The sequence below is a fragment of the Aricia agestis genome, chromosome 12, assembly GCF_905147365.1.
Source record: "Aricia agestis chromosome 12, ilAriAges1.1, whole genome shotgun sequence".
NCBI classification, from domain to species: domain Eukaryota; kingdom Metazoa; phylum Arthropoda; class Insecta; order Lepidoptera; family Lycaenidae; genus Aricia; species Aricia agestis.
The window spans coordinates 8,966,872-8,984,924 of NC_056417.1; the positions used below are offsets into that span (position 1 = coordinate 8,966,872).

The window sequence follows — 18,053 nt, forward strand, 5'->3', positions numbered from 1 at the left end:
GGCTGTCCGCAGACACTTTCGATTACATGATCTGCATGCTGCACTTTGTTACAAACAAGTCCAAGGATCACGTTCGTCTGGTATCAGACGTGATTTTCATAATCGTAAGCGAATTATCAACGTGAGTTACTTTTGAATTCAATTTACAGACACTGATATTATTTAACTAGTAACTATGTTCTTGATTCACTTTTATTTATTTAAAAATGTTTTTAGAGACACCTCGTATTTCGAATATTAAATGGCAGTGCAGATTATGGGAGATCGCAGACGGCACACTTTTTGTGTGATCGAGTCTACGGCGCACATACAGTAACCTACTACCTACTAAGTATCTTATGTAGTACGTTTATAGACAATTATGTACTTATAAAAGATCCGTCGACGGGATTCGAACCAGCGACCCCCGGCTGAATCTACCAACGCGCTAATCCACTGAGCCATAGATGCGAAGCCGCGCGGAACATCTAGTTTGTTATAGACCGAAACGATCCTGACAAATGACTTATGACGATAGCCGAATGGCCGCCCAAGCCTTGACCTAATTCATTTTACATATTAAGAGAGACAATAAGAGATAACAGTCAAGCACTCCCGTTTTACATAATGGCATTATCTAATGGGACGGGCCATTAGTGTTGTATTATAACAGTCTTAATACTGAGACTGATGATAGCCACTGGCCTCTTGGCAGTGGCGGATTTACAAATTTGCCGCCTGTAGGCTATTCAATTTTTGCAGCCCCTATAAAGCTTTCAAATTCAATACGTTAGTTTAGTTCACAATCATATCCCACCAAAAACATTTTTTTAAAATTTTTGCTGAGACGACCACACAAGGTTTCACTCTGTGCGGTAGCGAAACGGCGATGCCATACATTATTTACTGGTATGTAGAATTTGTTTATGTTTGTTTAGGGTCAGTAGATTCAGATGTTTGGCTCTACATGAGATCACATATCTTTTTCACAGGGTTAACCGTAAACCTAATATGTGGTCGTCTCGGCAATATTTTACAAGAAATGTTTTTGGTGAGATTTTTTATTTCTGTAAGATAAAAAAAATGGGGCTAAATTTGCCGCCCCCTAAATCTGCCGCCCTAGGCTCCAGCCTACTTAGCCAATTGGTAAATCCGCCACTGCCTCTTGGCTTCTTGGCTAGGAAAAGAGAGTTTTTGGAAAATGATCTGTGGAACGTGTTCTTTTATAGATAGGTGACGACACGTGTATTGGATGCACAACAATGCACATGTAAGTAAAGGCTAGTGCGAGTCGGACTCGCGCACGAAGGATTCCGTACCGATATAACGCAAAAATAGGCTAGAACAATGTATTTTTTTTGTTTAATGTAAAAAATAACGTTTGTTGTATGGGAGTGCCCCTTAAATATTTATTTCATTTTAAGTATTTATTGTTATAGCGGCGACACAATCTGTGAAAATTCTAGAAGTCTAGCTAAAGCGGTTCTTGAGATACAACCTGGAGACAGACAGACAGACAGGGTTAAGAGATAGATTAAGGAAGAGAGATCAGAGAACGCTCCTGTCTACATTAGATATGCTTGAGCACCGCCACCAAAATTCTCACCACCCATTGAGACAGGCATTAAATTATTCCATGCCATAGTCAATCCATTAGAAGCTTAACCAATCTACCAAATAATGTTCGATCAATCTTTAAAAATAGTCTATACCTATCTTCTATAGGTATATTATAACAGGCGCGGTCGCAGCCTGAAATTTTGGAGAGGGTCACTCACTAGTCACTATACTAATATAAATTTTTTTATCTGCGCCCTCGTACGGTTCTGGGTTGACAGCTGTCTAAGGTCGGACGCAGTGGTTTTGACGGGATAGCTAGAAATTTCCTTTTATTATTTGGCAAGATTTTGAGATTTTTCAATTTTAACTTAGATTTTGGGGGGGGTCATGTCCCCCGTGACCCCCCCCCCCCCCCCCCTTCGGACCGCGCCTGTATTATAATCTATCTACGTAGAGCCGCTGCTCTATCTTTGTTAATCGAGGCATCTAACCCCCTTCCAATAAAAAAAAATTTTTTGATTGTAATTTATAGGTCCTAATTTGTTAGCTTATTTTCTTATTTTGTCTTCTATTTTATTTACTTATCACACAAAATATCATCCGTGCTCAATTATCCTACTCACGTGCAATGTTCATTCCAAAAAAACTGTAGGTAGGTAGTGAGGTACTAATTTTTGTCCGAGATAGAGGTCGATTCAACTTTTTTGGTTTACTTATATCAAAATGTTAAACGTAGTTATTTGATTATTATTAAATACCTATAGTAGTCCTGTATCGATATGTCTTGTTTTAGTCAACTTACTAGCTATTTGACCGAGCTTTGCTCGGTATTCGATAAAACACGAATAAAATGACATTTTCTAAAAATGATTCCTAGCTAGATCGATTTATCGCCCGCGAAACCCCCTATATGCTAAATTTCATGAGAATCGTTAGAAACTGCAGGGCATTTGTTACGTAAACCAGCGAGTTCGCTATTCATACGAAAATTCAAATTAGTAAATCGCTTCTCGACAAAGCAATGTCATTGGTTCAACTACAATGAGTGAATGTTATTACGGGGCCACGCCAGTAAAAAATGTAGCATTATACGTCTCACAGAAGTGTCCAAGTTAGAAGTGTAGTGCAAGATATGAACTAATTATGGTATTTTGTTAACACAGTAGAAGAGTATTTTATCAGGCGTTGAAAAGGGAGAACTTATGAGTTTTGGTATGACTATATTGGTTACATACTTAAATGTTTTTTTAATGAGTGTTTATTAAAAAAATATTTATTGTATTAATTGTAAGTATTGTACCTATTTGTGTTTGTAATGTTATCAATATGTGCACAGTAAAGTATATTTGTTTGTTTGTTTATGTAACCTGTGTGTGTAGTGTGTGTGTAGTTGAAATTCAATAAGATAAACACTTAATTTTTTATTGGTGTTTATTGTTAATAAATAGGCGTTTACCTATCTAGAGGCAACAGCCAACATGTAGAGTAGACGAGTAGTATAATAATTATTTTATCATGATAACTACTATATCAGATTCAGCGGGGCTAAAATGGTCACATTTAGCAATTCCTCTCAATCAATTCAGCAAATGAATTGTCAAAACTGTCAAACTGACAAATGTCAAATCAGTACAAAAATACAGAAATGAATTGCAAGCAGAGTTGCATTTTGCGATTTTAGAAAAATGAATCATATTATGATTCATTTTTCTAAAACCGCTGCCCGCAGGAGTAATTAGGTATGTAGGTTTCTTGATTTTTTGTTTTTATATTAATTAATTTAATTCATAATAATATGTATTATTATGAAATTATGTAAATAGGCACAATTGGTACCTACACTGATAGTTATTAGATAAATAGATAGTCGGTAGATAGTGGAGACATCCAAGATTGATTGTAATATTATCGGAGGATCCGTCCATTCAATTTTAGTGATAAAATGAAAAGATATCACTTATAGTCCAGTAGTTAAAGTGTTTCTCATTAGACTGAACATGTTTGAGGAAAAATCTTAACCTCGCTTGATCCTTGGAGGTGACCGTACATTATCCTGAACACCAATTTCGGTAACTAGGTAGGTATTTACGATACAATCCTGTTTCGATCTCGCTGTCTCGTTCATCCTGGAACAGTGTGAGAGCGACGCGCGATCGGAACATAGGTCGATTCTGCTAAAATAATAATAATAGAGTTTTGAATTTTCCATGCAATCTTGGTAAACATACAGGGTGTAACAAAACAAAGTGATAAGAGTATGTATATGTTCCTTGTATTAGAGTTCACGGTGAAAGTAGGTATAAAGAGAATTTTTGTTATGTGATTTGTACATTGGGCAAGCGCCCCAGCGTCATGAATTTGCCCATAATAAAAGAAAAAAAAAGTTTTCTAGAGTAAACTTTCTTTTCTAATAGATTAGCCGCCGCTATATTCGCAGTGAACTTTGTAAATGGGATTTAAACATACCGTAAACTTTGTTTTGGTACCCTGTAGTAAAATTAAAATATACCTAGTAAGTGAGTAGGTATTCTCATAAAATATCAAACCAAACTATATAAGTAGTACCTATTCCTTTCTGATTAATAAGATGCGGATGGATTGAAGCTGTATTAATGTTGGATTGAGATAGCAGAATCGGGGTCAGTAAGGAGGAAATCAATAAGGTTCATTTTCCTCGGATTTTTAAATAGATGTAATACGCAAAAAGGTCCTGTCAGGACAAACAAATAACACGCGGGAATCAACTAGGCACCTCGTGCTAAGGAAACTCTCTTAAGCAGGTGCTATTTAATTTCTGCGTGTCACTTCTACGAGTTATCAAGTCTTCGTGTTGCCACAAGTTGCGCTACAAACTTGGTCGCGGTGGTCGGCGCAGTTCTCGTGTTGCGGTCGTGGACCAAACTCGAAAAACAAGATGACTCCGTTCATTATCGTCGTGTCTGTTGCTATCACCATGAAGCTATTATTCCTGAGCTTCTCATTGATATTCACTTTGAAAACCACTGGAAAGGATGATCAGGTATTCTAAAACTTTAGTTACCTATACTTAGTAAGAGTTAAGACTTAGTTAAACGTCCTTTGCTCTGTCTCAGTTATAAAGTCAACAACTCTACACGATTCTTGTTTTTTGTTTGGCTTGATAAACAAGTTTTGAATGTAAGTGGTTAATTACTAAATGCAAAGTATATTATCTTAAAAATACTGACTTACCTTTACCTATGTAGGTAACTTATTAATTGTAAAAATTTGTTTGCCTATCAATTCCCAAGCGGCAGCCGGCTGCCGCATAACAATTGAAAATTTATTGTGTCTGCGATACCCACGATGGAGGTGTTAAAAGTAAACTTTACGAACACGCGTTTTTTTTTTGACTCGGTAAACCAGTTTTAAAAAAGTTATTAATATTTTTGATTTCTAAGTAAGTAAATGAACATTTTGCCTCAATAGCCGTTCGAACACCGTTGTTTTTAGTAGATACCTTAGAGTTCGCTACACAATACAATTTAACTTTCTGATTTGGTCACGTTTTCACCTCTATTGTGTCATAAACATTGTTGAAGGTCACAAGTGACATAAAAGAGGGCTTTGAGAACTCTAAGATTACAGTTCTTGTGTTAGTAGATTTCTCAAATGCATTTAATAATATTGATCACGACATATTACTGGCAGCCCTTTCATGTCTACCGATTTCGTCTGTAGCACAAGCATGGATTTCCTCCTATCTACGAGGGCGTCGGCAGTCTGTACGTACAGATAAGTCGTTCTCCGATTGGCTAGATCTAGATACGGGCGTCCCTCAAGGCGGTATTCTTTCTCCACTTCTCTTCTCGATTTTTATAAATCTCGTCACCAAAATACTTCGCAGTGCGTATCATCTGTTTGCTGATGATCTTCAAGTATATAGTCAAGCCGAACTTGATTACTTACCATCCGCCATTGACATAATAAATCGAGATCTTGATGCTATTAGAGAATGGTGTAGTAAGTTTGGCCTAACAGTGAATCCAGCTAAGTGCCAAGCCATTTTATTAGGTAGTGCTAGAAATTTAAGCAAGGTTGATCAAAGTGCCGTTCCACCAGTAATCTATAATAATTGTGTCATTCCATTTAGTTCGAACGTCAAGGACCTTGGATTATACATTGATTCGACCTTAACTTGGCAGGCTCAAATCTCACACGTCTCTCGCAAAGTCACTGGTATCCTGCGATCCTTCTATCGGTTTAAAAACTTCCTTCCTTCTTCAGTCAAGTTAATGCTCGTCCAGTCACTTATCCTTCCCATCATTGACTACGGTGATGTGTGCTATTTCGACCTAAACGCTGACAAACTTAATAAACTTGATCGCCTACTCAATAACTGTATAAGATTTATTTTCAATCTACGCAAATTTGATCATGTCTCTACTTTTCGTTCTAAACTACACTGGCTACCAATACGACAGCGCCGCTCTACTAGGGCCTTGTGTATGCTTTACTCCTTGTTGCATCATCCTAATGCTCCTAAATACCTAACCCCCCTCTTCCAATACCGTTCCAGTACTCATGATAAATCCCTTCGTTCCTCTAACAATGCACTCCTTTCTTGCCCTTCTCATAGATCGGACATCATCCACTCGTCTTTCAATGTACAGGCTATTATTCTCTGGAATTCTCTTCCTTGTGACATCAGGCTAACCAAAACCAGGGACACATTTAAGCGCAAAGTGCGTGAGTTTTATTTGAAGCAATTGGCAGAAAAGTATTAAATAATTATTGTAATCTATGATAGTTTTTATATATTATTATTATTTTATAAAATATATATAATATACTTATATATTATTATTTAAGTATATAAGTAGGTATATAAATAAATAATATATAATATGTACTAGTATTTTTAAATTATATAAAGTACAGTTTTTGATATTTTATGTAAAAATAATAAATAATATTTTGTATTAAGTAATAGATTAGGTATTATATATATATTTTTTATAGTATTTAGTAGAATAGTCTCACTCTATTAGGTATAATGTTTGCTTATGACTTAAGTTATATTTAGATTACTCTTAATTTATTTTATTTATTTTCTTCATCCTTTCGCACTATTGGCACCTACACAATTTTGTTTCTGGACACCTAAAGGTTGACTGGTAGAGAATGCCATCTGGCATTAAGTCCGCCTATGTACCAACATTGTGCAAAAAGCATAAATAAATAAATAAATAAATAAACGATAGGTACATAATACATTGTTACGAGGAATAAAATACTCTGATAATAGTTACCTACCAGACTCTAGTTTGTGATTATTTTCAAAGTATTAGACTAAGTAGATTAACATAATATCTACATTCTACTTAGTCCAGGAAAATATTGTACCCAAAGCACAGAATTATACGTATAGATAGGTATTAGTTCCCAAAGTTCGGTCGCAAAACACGTAGAATATCTCTATCTCTCTCATAGATAATTCGCGTCTTATCTGTCTCACTCGTGTCCGAATATGTAAAAGGGACCAAATATTTTTAAGGAAAAGTGCCTAATTATAAACGTTTTAAAAAATAACCTGTTTAGTGAGCCAATACGGTATTTTTCAATGTCTACTTAATTGTTGGATATTTAAAATAAGCAGAACATGTTGGATATCTATACTAATATTATAATTCTGCAGAGTTTGTTAGTTTGTTTGTTTGAACGCGCTAATCTCAGAAACTACTGGTCCGATTTGAAAAATTCTTTCAGTGTTAGATAGCCCATTTATCGAGGAAGGCTATAGGCTATATTTTATCACGCTAAGACTAATAGAAACGAAGAAATAGAGGAAAATGTGGAAAAAACGGAGGGAAATTATTTGAAAGGGCTTATTTGAACGCGCTAATCTCAGGAACTAGGTACTGGTCCGATTTGAAAAATTCTTTCAGTGTTAGATAGCCCATTGATCGAGTAAGGCTATAAGTTATATTTTATCACGCTTAGACTAATAGGAGCGAAGAAATAGTGGAAAATGTGGAAAAAACGGGGGAAATTATATGAAAGGGCTTATTTGAACGCGCTAATCTCAGGAACTACTGGTTCGATTTGAAAAATTCTTTCAGTGTTAGATAGCCCATTTGTTAAGAAAGGTTATAAGCTATATTTTATCACGCTAAGACTAATAAGAGCGAAGAAATAGAGGAAAGTGTGGAAAAAACGGGGGGAAATTATTTGAAAGGGCTTATTTGAACGCGCTAATCTCAGAAACTGCTGGTCCGATTTGAAAAATTATTTCAGTGTTAGATAGCCTATTTATCGAGGAAGGCCATAGGCTATATTTTATTATTCTACGACTAATAGGAGCGAAGAAATAGAGGAAAATGTGGAAAAAACGGGGGAAATAAGATTCTTAAGAACTACTGGAGCAATTTTTATGTTATTTGGCAAACATGAAGAATAGACCACGTTAAGGGACATAGGCTATTTTTTTGCGGAAAAATCGCGTGAAATTCCTAAATTACGCAAGCGAAGCCGCGCAGAACATCTATATATAATAAAATCGTAAGAAAGTCAATGGTGTACATTTAATATTTTTGTACAATAAATAATACCTACTTGGGACGTGATCTACTATACTAACGCGGACGAAGTCGCGGGCAACAGCTAGTTTAAAATAAGCTGTTAATATACCTCAATAAAAAATAATTTTAATTTTGTTGTTATTACTAAAACTTGAGAACGGGTGACCCAATTAGGCTTTTTTTTTAATGAAATAAAGGGGCAAACGAGCAAACGGGTCACTTGATGGAAAGCAACTTCCGTCGCCCATGAACACTCGCAGCATCAGAAGAGCTGCAGGTGCGTTGCCGCCTGCCGGCCTTTTAAGAGGGAATAGGGTAATAGGGAAGGGTAGGGATGGGAAGGGAAGGGAATAGGGGAGGATAGGGAATGGAATTGGGCCTCCGGTAAACTCACTCACTCGGCGAAACACAGCGCAAGCGCTGTTTCACGCCGGTTTTCTGTGAGAACGTGTTATTTCTCCGGTCGAGCCGGCCCATTCGTGCCAAAGCATGGCTCTCCCACGTATTGAGCTGAATGCAGTTATGAAATATTCGTGGAAGTCCAGGGAGACGAGTGATACTTTAAGTTCACCGGGTTAGCTAAAATTTTAATAAATAAAAATTGGCCAAGTGCGAGTCGGACATAAAGAGCAAAATAGGCAAAAAAATGTATTTTTTGTATGGTAGCCCCCCCTCAAATATTTATTTTATTTAAATGTTGTTATTAATTATTAAAGAAAAAATACTATTACCTAAGTATTTTGTGAATATTTTAACTACTACAACTACGTGTTGTCGTTATTGATATAAAGCAAAAAAGGACAAAAAATCACGTTTGTTGTACGAGCCCCCCTTAAATAGGTATTGGATTAATGCCTGTTTTCACCAACGGTCTCCTAACGCTAAGTGTACCCTAGCGATCTTTGCGGGTCAAATATCTCTTAAAACAAACACATTTAAAAAAAAAAGTAATGTTTTACAAAAGTTTCTGGGCAATTTCAGAAAAACGTGTACAGGGTATAAAATTTCATTTTAATTTTTATGTCAATTTTTTCTTTTTTTCTATATTTTTTTTCTATAATGTAATAGGAAATATAGTTTATTATACAAAAAAACAAAAAAGAACGCGGAATTTAAGGCATTTTCCTGATAATATCAAAAATGACCGTAGAAATAGTCACCCAACGGAGGTCACATAATGCTACCTGCTTGTTGTTTTAAATTGTTTAAAAATTAACCATCTTATTTAGCACTAATACATTTTTGGTATCAAATACTATACAAGTTTTGCAATGTGTAAACAATAACAATAATCAAAGAAAAGTGATTAATAACAGTAAAACTTGGTCACATACCTGAACAAAGAAATTGAAACACCTGCACTTCAACAACATTTCCGCGCTTTTCACTAGTTAGTTTGCCAGTAAAAACAAAAAGACGTACCTACCGATGAAGAACATACGTTGTTTTGCCAGATCGTGCCGAATAATTACTGTATTAGAAGAATTTTTGCAAAAACGAGCGGTGACAAAGCGGAAACTTCCGGAAGACTAAAATTTTCGTTTTAAATTCAAATTAATTTTTAAAAGAAATTACATATAAAAATATATATTTGATACTTTCAGCTGATACATTTAACTTTTGAGATTTTAAATTATGTATAGAAATCACTTCCAATACTGGATATTTTTAAAAATCAATCATTATCTCATCTTAGTTGGGAAGGGGACAGGTATATTTGATGGTTTTCAATACTTTAAAACCTTCGTAAGTTTTTTATTTAGTAAAGTAACAACAAGACGACAATTTATATATCTATTTAATCATATACTTTTTTCACTTAAATTAATATATTCTGTTAAAAGTTATTTATCTCAACAAAATAAATTAACAAAGTCGAGGGACAAGGCAAAATCAGGGGGTACACATTTTTTTGAAAATGCCCTTCTACGCTCTAAGGACGAACGTGACACACAAAAATTCGTGAAATCTTCAAGGATATGTACCCTTAATGGCCGCTAGGGGACCACTTAGCGTTAGGAGGCGGTTGGTGAAAACAGGCATTATAGCGGCAACAGAAATGCATACCTAATCTCTGAAAATTTCAACTCTAGCTATCACCGTTCTTGAGATACAGCCTGGAGACAGACAGACGGACAGACAGACATCGAAGTCCCTTTGGGTACGGAACCCTAAAAATAATTACAATTTTCAACTTATTCGGACCTCTACATAGGTACTACCCTACTTCATTTTACTTACCTGTTTTTAAAACAAAATTTAATTTTAAGTTATTTGTACTTTTGCAGGATTCCAAGTCGAAAGAGATGAAACAAGATATTATGCTGTTGAAATGGAAGCAAATTACCAGATCTCTCATGCCCAAAGTTTCGAGTTTTCCGAAAACGATCTAACGATGTATGTATGGTTCGTTAAGAACTGAAGTGTCTTAGAATTCGTCCATTCGTCCAAAATAAGTTCCTAAAGGTAAATATTATAATTAAACATTAATTTAATGTTTGGTATTTTATAAATATTTACATAAGTAAGTAGGTACCTACATAAATTTTATTGCTTTTCATTTCAGAATATGAAAATGTTATGCAAGATGATGCCATGCCAACCCAAATACAGTCATAAAAGTACTTATTGCACATTCACATCATACTTCGAAGAAAAAATTATTTAAATAATTATTTACGATGAGGTAGAGTCGCCAACAGATCTCAGATCAGAGTCATAATACCTTGTAATGAGACAGAAAACTGGTACACTGGGTCTATTTTCCACTGTAGATATTTATATTTTAGTTAAGTATACATAATATAAGTACAGGGAGTAACAAAACTAAATGATAAATGATAATACTTTAGGGTGCGTGTTGTCTTGTCCATACAAATCACAAAAAAAAATCTCTTTCAGTAATATTGCTACTTTCACAGTGAACTCAATATAAAAGACACATACACACCCTAATTATCACTTAGTTTCAAGTTACACCTATAAATTAGACCACTATACATATAATATGCCTAGAAAGGTCCTCCTTCTATAGTAAGTATTTATAAAAGCAGGAAATATTTTACTCTCGATTTGAAGAGAACTTATGAATAAAACAAATTGAAAATAAAACAAATAATAAGTATGGTACAAAATATATTTTATTAAAATATCGTTTTCTAAAAATTATATTGGTCAAAAATAAGAAAAGAAAGAAATTAGAAAAAAAACAAAACATAATAAGTGCAAATTGCACCTACAATTGATTATATTGTTCTTGGGGGTTTGATGACAAAAAAACTTGAACAGCTAATAAATAGCAGAGCTTTAATAAAATCTAGAAAAATTATTTAACAGGTAAGTACAAAATATATTTCAATGTAACTTTAGTGAATATTATTATTATGATCGTTTAGCTGAACACGGATTTAATTACAAATGCATGGAAATCCCAGACGCAGGTGTTGAAAAAGTACTATTTTCAAATAAACCAGGCAAGCAACAGGCAACTGGCAAGGTCAAATCACTGTGACGTCAGAAACAATCATGGCCGCTTGCATTATTGGGGTAACCATAAAGTTAATAATATACCATAAAGTTAATATACCTAGCGGAATAGAGAAACAAAGGCCTGAGCAAGAGAGATGTCACTATCAGTAACACTGCGTGATAAAAAGAGACGTGTGATACATGACAGCAGCACTCTTTTTTTTGACGTCGAGTCGGCACGTGCCGCTCGTTGACAATTTAATCTCATAGAATTCATGTTCAATCATGCTTGTGTAAGTGTATACGTACACATATTTTTATACACAGATGATACCAATTTCGGTTTCGTTTGACAGCTCGAGATTGTTGCTCTATTCCGCTAGGTATATTACATAAAGTTAATATACCTAGCGGAATAGAGCAACAATCTCGAGCTGTCAAACGAAACCGAAATTGGTTTTCATCTGTGTGAAAAATATGTGTACGTACACATATCTATATATTAATACGTGAGAGAAAAACTTTGTAACCCTTTTTACGAAAAATGGGGAAACGTAGGTGCATGAAATTTCGCACAGTTATAGTTTATATGGTGAAGGAGTGCATCGAGCTAATATTATTTTAAAATTATGCTTTTATCATATATATTTTTAACAAATAAAACGTTACACACATTACGACACTACTACTAGGAAAAATGACAGATTTTTGAGTGACAAGCCTATACATACGAATTATACTCTTTTATTTATGGTTGAAGTCTGCTGACAACAAGTTGACAAATTGAAAATGGATTATTGTTTTTTTTATTTAATTTTAGATACTATTAGACAATGCTTAAACGGCTAGTCTGAGATCAGCTGAGTCCCAGAGACAAGAATTGAAAAAAACTATGATGAAGTCAATATTTTTTACAAAATATAGGTAGTCTAGTCCTAATGTCGTTGCAAGTAAGGTCGAATTTCGACCATTGGGCGATCTCTAGTTTTTATTATTACACAAGCATGATTGAACATGAATTCTATGAGATTAAATTGTCAACGTGCGGCACGTGCCGACTGGACGTCAAAAAAAGGGTGCTGCTGTCATGTATCACACGTCTCTATTTACCACGCAGTGTTACTGATAGTGACATCTCTCTTGCACAGGCCTTTGTTTCTCTATTCCGCTAGGTATAATAACTTTATGGGGGTAACATAACAGAGGAGTGAGGACACTGCAGTTTTTTTTTTAATCTAATATTTATAAAAGTAATATTTTGGGTAACTTTGAATTGCTGTTTAACTTTGAACAATACAATAATGTATTGTTTAAAGTTAAACCGCAATTCAAGGTAGTGATTGTATTTAAAATATTTACATCACTGTAAAATGTAAAGTTTATAATATGTAAATTATTGTAAGGTATAAGTCTTAGATAAATGATTGGTCTCGCGCGCGCGCTCGACTAGATACCGCGCTGTATAGAAAAAACAGAATTCTGAATGCGGCAACTCAATATTGTAGTGTGTGTAATGCCGGCACTCGACATATGGCGGCTCTCGACATAGGCGAACGCGTTGGCCAACGCGTCTGCAGACGCGTTGGCCCAATGTGTAGAACGGGCGTTCGCGCGTTGGCCAACGTCTAAATACCTACGGCCAACGCGCGAACGCCCGTTCTACACATTGGGCCAACGCGTCTGCAGACGCGTTGGCCAACGCGTTCGCCTATGTCGAGAGCCGCCAATAGGCGAACGCGTTGGCAGACGCGTTGGCCCAATGTGTAGAACGGGCGTTCGCGTTGGCCGTAGGTATTTAGACGTTGGCCGACGCGTCTGCGACCTTGCCGCGCGGGTCGGAAATGTCGGCAAAGAGCTAAGGACATTTGTCGCAAGCTTCGTGCTCTATCCACACATAGGCCGCGCGATCTGTTCGCCCGGAGTTATAGTTATGATAATTATAATAATATGTAATAATTTTTATATGTAATAATTTAATAAATAATAAGTAGGTAATAAAATAATTACTTATATTATTTTAATATTATAAAATATTATGTAAAAGTGAGTTTATTTCTTTGTTTGTTACGTTTTCTCGCCTTTTGTTTATTTATTTCGAGAATACCCTTTAAAATACCCTTTTTTCTTGTCCACATTTACAAAGTAATTATAAGCTGTGAATAAATAAATATACAGCTGCAGCTGTTAGCGACTCAACATCCATTTTGAATCCGTCCGCACATTGGCGCTATCCAAAGCATACTGAGCGACCTTCCTATGTGTGGATTACTCACAATTCACAAACGCCGTTGCAAACGCACTGCCAACGCGTCTACCAACGCGTTCGCCTATATGGGGAGGCGGCCTAAAACAATGCACAAATATTATTGTGTGCGTAGATAATCGGGTTGCCAGATACGTGACTGGTGCCCAATCAATGGGGAAAAATTTGTTGCTGTGGTCTTGTAATTTATTATTATTGTATAGTAAGTGCTGATTTTTCAATCACCAGATAAACTTTACCATTGGAATAAAGTCCTTTCGAAAAGAATGCGATAAAATAACAACGTTGTTTAGGTCAACGAAATATAATGGATACAATATTGATGAGAAAACAATACAAAAACAATGGTAGGAAGTTTAACGAAAGTTAAGAATGAGTCATAAAACATAAAAAAGCAAAAATGTTAAATTTGTTTTCTTATTTGTTACTGTATTGTGTACATAAAATATAAACTGAAGATTTTTATTATAATATGATACTCATAATTCATATTTATTAATACACATTCATGATCCAGGAACTTTGAAAACTTTTTGTTCCGTTGGCGGGATTCGAACCAGTTACCCTAGCTAGAGATTTCAATGCGCTCATCCACTCAGCCACTATGTATATATATAAAAAAGATCCATACTAATATAATATTATAAATGCGAAAGTATCTCTGTCTGTCTGTCTGTCTGTCTGTCTCGCTTTCACGCCAAAACTACTGAACCGATTGCAATGAAATTTTGTATACAGTTATTCTAGAGTCTGAGAAAGGACATAGGCTACATTTTGATGTGGGAAAATATCTTATTTCCATGAAAATATCGATGAAAATGAATTCGCATTGCGCGTGGCCAGCGCTCATCCCGGGGGTCCTGGGTTCGAGTCCCGCAGGCGGAACAAAAAGTTTTCAATGTTCCTGGGTCTTGGATGTGTATTAAGATAAAATTTCAAAAATCTTAAATATATTTTATGTATAATATTATAAAAAATCCAGAAATATATCGATGCAATGAACATTTTAGTTCTAATACGATTCAACAGATGGCGTTTTATTTTTTACTTCATTGTAACATAGAACTAATCATACTTATTAGTTATTATGTTTTTGTTTATAGTTTTTAATACGTTAGAATATTATGTTTAATAATATTATCAGTTGGTATAATAATAATCAATCTATCTTATCTTAGAGAACTCCTACTGCATTTCTAATATATGTGACAAGTTGACAACAGAAGGCGCTCTAAAATAAAGGAGTTCAAGTGTACCGTCTGGATGGAATGTAGGCCACATTCCATCCAGAAAATATATCAATGCAATCAACATTTTAATTCTAATATATGAAAACAGATGGCGTTTTATGTTTTACTTAAATATATTTTATGTATAATTTTATAAAAAATCCAGAAATATATCGATGCAATGAACATTTTAGTTCTAATACGATTCAACAGATGGCGTTTTATTTTTTACTTCATTGTAACATAGAACTAATCATACTTATTAGTTACTAGCTGTTGCCCGCGACTTCGTCCGCGTGGACTTCAGTTTATGGCGCGATGTCAACAAAATTGGTGTCAAAAGCTTTTATAATAAAACCCTGGTACCCCTTAAATCAATACAGCTGTGCAGTGTGCACACAATAAGTATTTCATTTTTTTATATTAAACTTTATATTTTATGCCAAATTTTAAAGCTTATTTAGCCCCCCAATTACACAACTTTACCCATAAACTATTTATCATTGATAGGTTTAAGGTTACGTCACTGCACAGATAAAGTACTGAGTTATTTAATACCGTAGAATAGATATAACAATCGAAAAAAATCGAAACTTAAATGTAAAATGATACCACCTCTTATAGAAAGACTTTTGAGCAAGCGTCAGCGATGTAGAAGACGCACGGCGCCATCTATTATGAATTTTTGGAACTAACTTAATTTGAACAAATTTACGCATTTTCACCCCCTGACAACCCTTTTTTCCAGTAAAAAAGTAGCCTATGTCCTTTCTCAGGCTTTAGGGTATCTGTATACAAAATTTCATTACAATCGGTTCGGTAGTTTTGGCGTTTGGCGTGAAAGCGAGACTGACAGACAGACAGACAGAGATACTTTCGCATTTATAATATTAGTATAGATTATGTGCACACTGCACAGCTGTTTTTGGGTATTTTGATTAATAAAGGGCCGCGCTACACCGGAATGGCAGCGGCGAGGCGAGCACTTTCAGCGGGTTTTTAAAAGTTTTTAAATTTGACACAAATTTTGTTGACACCGCGCGCTATAAAGTTAAGTCCACGCGGACGAAGTCGCGGGCAACAGCTAGTATAATAAATAAATAAAAATCACAATCTCAGAAAAATTGGGGAATTTTTAGTTTATGGCAATTGGCAACACTGAACATCAAGCGATACTCCGATCCGAATTTTCAGGTTTATATTATTTTTCTGTGTTTATGACGATTCACGTAATATTTACTGATGGTATGTGATGCCAGTATCTTTCTTGTTTCTTGTAGTGTTATTATTGCGTAGTCTTACTACGCAAACTGGCGTTTTGCTACGGACGTAACTTAAAATTTCGAAAATTATCGACACATCTACCTCACCCGAAGCTTGCGGCGCGACTGGCGCGGTTACGCCGCATCAGGCGTATGATTTGTTGCCGCATTTTTAAGTACTCCGACGGTATCTAGTCGTAGCGCACGCGCGAGACCAATCATTTATCTAAGGTATAAGTACTGGAGTTTGTAGAGAAATTATAAAATAAAAGTATAACAATGAATATTATAGAATTTATATACAAAAAATATTTTACCATTACACTTACAAAAATTAACACATATTACCAATATTACATATATACAACATAATATAATTATATGCACTTATAATAATATTTCATCAATGTATAACAAAGGTATAAATAAAAAAATCGACCAAGTGCGAGTCGGACTCGCGCACGAAGGGTTCCGTACCGTTATAGAGCGAAAATAGGGAAAAATAATGTTTTTTGTATGGGAGCCCCCCTTAAGGCGACGCCTTGATATTTGGCTGTAGGAATATCGATCTAAAACACATTCAAGTTCCAACACAGTTTTTTTACTTTAACGCGGCGGCGCGGCGCAAGACACGAACGCGCGCGACCTACGACTGTCGTCGGCCGCGCGCGTCTGTAGGCCTACTACGAAAACTTTTAAAACAATCGGCTGAGAATGCCGCGTCCTGCTCTAACAACGTCATTTCACGTTTGTTAGAATAGGACGCAGCATTTTCGTACGATTGTTTGAGTCTCAAAACGGTTTCGTGGTACGGTCTCGGAAGCGGTGCCTTAAGCGCTTATTCCACTTGTCCTATTTAGAAGTCCTAGCTAGGATCCTACATAGGAGACTAATTCCTAATTTAGTGACTAAATCAGTTGTCATTTTGGTCAGACATCTTCTTAATGGCTCCAGTTCTATCAAAGCAACAAAAAATTGGTCTTCTCATAGGCTTAGCTGTTGGCTAAATAAAAATAAATAAAAGGCGAAAAAGATGGTTGAAAGAATTTTTGCTCCACGTAAAATTATGAATTATGAACTTTCTGAACTACTTGGAACCAGCAGACTTAAGAAATTACCTACGAATGGATTCCAGATCTTATAACATAATATAAATTGACTTTAATACAGATTTAGCAGTTCCACTACAGATAAAAGGTTGAAACCATCTGGCAACACTGATTTAGTCATTCAGGAACCACATTTTTTTCCGATTTAGGATCCTAGCTAGGATCCTAGCTAGGATCCTAGCTTTCTAAATGTTATTCCACTTGACTAAATTGTTTAGGATCCTAGCTAGGACTTCCTAAATAGGACAAGTGGAATAAGCGCTTTACATTTTCATACACTGACTATTGTCGCGAGCAGCCGACGACAGTCGTAGGCCGCGCGCGGCCGTGATCGATCGCGATGCACGGAATATTTACTAGATTTTAATTTTATTATTACATATAAAATTATACATATAATTAAGAATTTTGTAAATATTTCAGGTGTCCACATGTTGCCATTATGCATTACGAGTCAAAAAAGCCAAAAAAAAAAACACATTTGTTGTATGGGAGCCCCCCATAAATATTAACTTTGTATGTTTTAGTCATTGTTGTTATAGTGGCATCAGAAATATACAATCTGTGAAAATTTCAGAAGTCTAGCTATAGCCGTTCTTGAGATACAGCCTGGAGACAGACATACAGACAGACAGACGGACAGA

At 35.4% G+C, this 18,053-nt stretch overlaps 1 long non-coding RNA gene across 1 annotated transcript; it reads left to right on the forward strand.

Moving 5' to 3' along the window:
• The first annotated feature begins 4,129 nt into the window (after nt 1–4,129).
• LOC121732360 lies at nt 4,130–10,890 on the forward strand. The gene is made up of 3 exons (XR_006036358.1): nt 4,130–4,558; nt 10,367–10,544; nt 10,645–10,890. It is a non-coding gene; the product is annotated as an uncharacterized LOC121732360 (long non-coding RNA).
• Nucleotides 10,891–18,053: the final 7,163 nt, after the last annotated feature.